The sequence below is a fragment of the Aplysia californica genome, unplaced genomic scaffold, assembly GCF_000002075.1.
Source record: "Aplysia californica isolate F4 #8 unplaced genomic scaffold, AplCal3.0 scaffold00621, whole genome shotgun sequence".
In the NCBI taxonomy this organism is placed as follows: Eukaryota; Metazoa; Mollusca; class Gastropoda; order Aplysiida; family Aplysiidae; genus Aplysia; species Aplysia californica.
In genome coordinates, this window is record NW_004797891.1 from 107,195 (window position 1) to 111,704 (window position 4,510).

General features: G+C 36.7%; 1 protein-coding gene across 3 annotated transcripts in view; it reads right to left on the reverse strand.

The window, feature by feature from the left end:
- Positions 1 to 1,054, reverse strand: part of LOC101855213 — a 32,293-nt gene extending 31,239 nt beyond the window's left edge. For 2 of the 3 annotated variants that reach the window (XM_005107669.3, XM_005107668.3), the window contains exon 1: positions 894 to 1,054. The gene's annotated coding sequence lies outside the window, so the exon portion shown is untranslated. The other variant, XM_035972235.1, reaches the window with a different exon arrangement.
- Between the last annotated feature and the right edge of the window lie 3,456 nt (positions 1,055 to 4,510).

Genomic DNA, 4,510 nt, shown 5'->3' on the forward strand with positions numbered 1-4,510 from the left:
TTTCATTTTTCCCTTTTATTCTACTTTGTGTGCGTTAATTTGCGTTATCTTAACAACAATCTCAGCAATTCTCGTTCCATAAATTTAGCCTGTACCATTCAGTACCTCCTCTTTTCCTCCGAAAACAAAGTTGTACACATACACAACACACACTATGCGCATAGGCTACACACACACACACCCCAAACAGTCAGCGATAAAACCAACCTCACGTCGCCTAGTAACGTAGCCCTTCACGCGCTACAGAAAAGCAGGCAAGCCACAGGGTGGGACAAAAGCCCAAAGAGGAAGTGCAATATCTTGGCAGTAGAGAATCTTTGGTGATAGTGCACTCATGAGACAAATGATTTTTTTAGAAGTTCAGCTCAGCCCAGGATTTACTTTGTTGACTTTGTAAGACACTTCCATGGGGGATACACATTAATTATATAATCTAAAACTAGATTGGGATCAAAATTTACATTGTAATGGGTCTTGGAAACTAAGATTAGAACTTATTTATTCAAGTCATTGCTTTTTTAAAAAACCCTTACTAAACTTACTTCACAACTTCATACTTCACAGTCACAGTCAAACACCAGCAGACCCCAGGCCCAACGTTGAGTTCCAAGTTTTACTGGACCAGTGTCATCCCAAGTCCTAAACAGCCCAAACCTACTCTTTGTAAACCAAAGCAGCAAAACGATAAGAGTGTCTGGATCAATATCCAGAAACTTTGAATTTGTGACAAGTGTGTTTGGCACTGCTGATGGCATGGGTCTTCAGACCCAGCTGATATAGATTCTACAGATTATCCTTGTCGAGAAAGTTTTCATAGAGTAGCCTACACAACCTCAAAAGAAACAAATAACTGCATTGGTGCAGTTACACAAAGTAGTTACAAACAACTTTACCTCTTCAACTTCTTTTGATTTCTGTCTTATGCCGAGCAAAGATAGCATTGTTAAAATAATATGTTTCAGCTTTATGGGTCAAGAGATCCCAAGAGGAAATTTATCATCAACATTGGCCGCCATACTGGTTTATTTTCTCCGAAACTGTCACTGTATCTACCTCTTCAGAATCAAGTTTTTGCTCATCATCGCATCCCATCAAAGCTTTGTACCTCCAAAATGTTATATATACATTTAAAGTTGCGATTATATGTTCATATTAATTATATTAAACAATCAAGCCCACAATGTTTACTTTGATTTCGTAAAATACCTCCATAATGTGGTTTAGATTGTATGACTCATTCTACAGTTAAAAATAGCAAAGGGGATTTCCCCCTGCAGCCTCCGCCCTGAAGACCTGGCTCTGTTAATAGTTAATAATTAGTCTGGGGCTTATTTAATTAGAATTTATAGCTTGCTGATTTTCATATGTCCACGTTGAGAAGTTCTGCTTGATTAAAATTTATTAATTGGCCAATGCACTCATACCTGTGCATGACACTCCTGTAGGCCAGCGGTCAAACGTAGTCTTTTTTTTTTTCATATATTGACCCAGTGATTAGAATTTTCTAATTTAATTGGGCCCTATAACTGTCCTTTCATGCACAGTCTATTGTAAACAAATAAATCTCAACAAAATGGTTTACAGTAGCCTAGGTGGTAATTCATTTTGTTGTAAGGTCCTTGCCAAGGCCACAAATTTCCGCCACCCTGCCCCCAAATTTCAATATAATCACAGCGATAGAGTTATATAGGCCTATATTCATATAATATAGTGCACTCACTATTTTTTTACAACTGTGTCGAAAATTAGCCGAAAGTCAGCCGAAAGGAAAACATAGTGTGAACAAAGTGGTTGAATGCAAACGTCATTTTGTTTTTGAGCCTAATTAGTAATTACAGTCCGGCTATTTAGGGAAAAGGTCCGCAATACACCATTTCGAAAGTGATGCTTATAATTAATATGAGAGTCGTTTTATAGTTTGTCTTATTTCCATCCTAATTAATCATGCAATGATATGATTCAATATGCGAATTGAATCAAGTGTGGTAAATACCAATATCTATAGCGCTCGCACTCCGGCAAAGATAATATGATCAAGACTTTTCCTAGATTTTTTAAAAAGTCATTGCAAAACTCTTATAATAATTGCTAATGAGTCAAGCACCATCGTCACAGACTAGATCTAAATCTTTTTTCCCTCAGGATGTAACAATGCTTGCAGGGCTTACTTGTGCCACTTATGCAAGCCCCCTTGAAGAATGTAGCCTTCCATTTTATAAAATTATATATTTCTTTCTGAAAATAAATTTGAGGCATTGCAATATATAGTTAATTAGGAACACCTCTAAACATGTGCGGAAATGTTGATACGTCCGACTCTGTCATCAACAGTGGGATTTAGATCAGTCATACTTAGATTTAAATATTACTTTAGGAAAACTACTTATTTTTCGAAAGACGGTAGCCTACGCCCTGCCTTTGACCCCCGATGTCTCGAGGCTATAGATCTACAAGACTAGTATGTAAAAAGAAGGAAAAAAACAAGAATAAAATAAAAACAAAACAAAACAAAACAAAACCCAAAACAAACTCGATTTTTTTCAGATAAACGTTGTATGCCTTTGAGCGCGGGAAGGGGGGGGGGTGCTGATAACGTTTAAAACTGACTCGACGAATATAATATGATAATATACATGATGTACGTGACTGTATTGGCAAGCTTGGAAAGGTGCCCAGAAACGTGGATGTGGAAGGTCCTTGAGTGCAGGAAAACATTGGGTAGTCGTGTCAGTGATAAGATAATCATGATCATAACACACGTAAAGGCTCTATATATAATATATATTATACTTCTTTCCACATGATACGTGTTTGAGACCATCGAGTGCGCCGTTGTATCAGATATATAGAAGACGCATTATAGTATCCTGGGCTTTGGGATGTCTTAAAAAGGAATCTAAAACATATTGTACCGTATCTTGAAACATTGCAGACAAGGCTGGGTTGTTTGTTGCTTTTTTGTTTGCTTGCTTGTTTCTTTTTGTTAGGGCTTTTTTTGTTAATTTGTTTGTTTTGTTTTGTTTGGTTGGTTTTTGTTGAGTTGTTGTTTGTTTTTATTTAGTCATCTTGGCGTAAAATAAGCAACTGTGGAAAAAACTGAGGTATGTAGCCTATATTAGGTGCGTATAATTATTCAGTGTTTTAGGCGAGTTTCCCACATCTGAGAAGCATACAAAATTTTCAGTTACTAGAAACTTCTGTGAAAACAGCGTAAATTGGAAATGACATGCACAAAAATAATTAACATTTAAAAAATGGTTTGTGTTGTCAAACAAAGTTTCCATAATAAAATAGCAAAAGTCCTACTTAGTAACACACTTTTTCTCATGGGATACACATCGCACATTTCTATCACTGGGTTGAGTTACAAGGTAACAATTTACTTTGCTAGGCAAAAGTTGAACACATTTTTTTAAATGAAATTTTCTTCGTTTTCCTAGGATTATATCGAAGTCGCCCAACTGGGTAGAATAATATATATTCTTTTTTTAAATAGCCTATATATTTCCTTATTCCCTTCAAATGCAAAATCGCCTGACGTTCTCGTTGAGGATCATAACTCAGTCAGATTTATTGTTTTAGTCTTCATGTATGATGTTGTACCTTCCTTAACCAAGAACAGCACCTGGACTAGGGCTGGGCAATGAGTCGCTTTAGCAAAATCCGGAAATAAGTCAGAGCACCTCTTTGGTAAATAATATGAAATGAACTTCTTCGGCAAAATGGTTAGAATTACCGCTTTGGCAAACGGAGTGAGCATTACTTCAACAAATGGGTGCACCCACTTCGGCAAATGAGTCAGGAAAGAGAGTTAAGAGTCTGAATTCGGTAATGTTTCATTGAGAATTACCCGGTTATCCGAATAGATTATTTGGATTTTGCCCACCTCTAACCTGGACATGGATGGCTAGTGTCTCTAAATAAATTATCGATGGTCAAGTCATAACACGTAAGTGGGACTATCCCCCCAAAAAGAGGAGTAAAATAACTGTAAAAGCAAACATATAATTAACAACTCCATATGGGGTGTTTAAACACCCATGTGGACACAATTTAGGTCGCAGGAATAAAGTACAAGTATGGAGAATAAAACGAAACAGCTCCACAGAAGAGTAAAAGTAAAGTAACCATTACGTGACGGATCCATGGAAGATTTCTTTTGGCATTCTCCCGTCTTCCACGCAGATGTGTCCTGTGATCTTCACGTTACATTATGCAGATATATATTGAAAAGTAATGTATGTTTACATTTTAAAAATTCCCTTGTAAGAAAATTCAATAACGTGAACAATCAACAAACTGCTAGTGATATTTCCCCTCAGTAGATAAAACTATAACATCAAAGCTGTCAAACCTATCGTCCCACGTTATGAGAAAATAAGGGAAACAATTACAAAAACTTAAGAATAATACAAATAAATGTATATTACTTCCCTTGGCTAGGCAGGAATACATTGGGTTGTCGTTGGCGTTGAGCATTGTTTGAGTGGCGGCGGCTGACAATAATAAT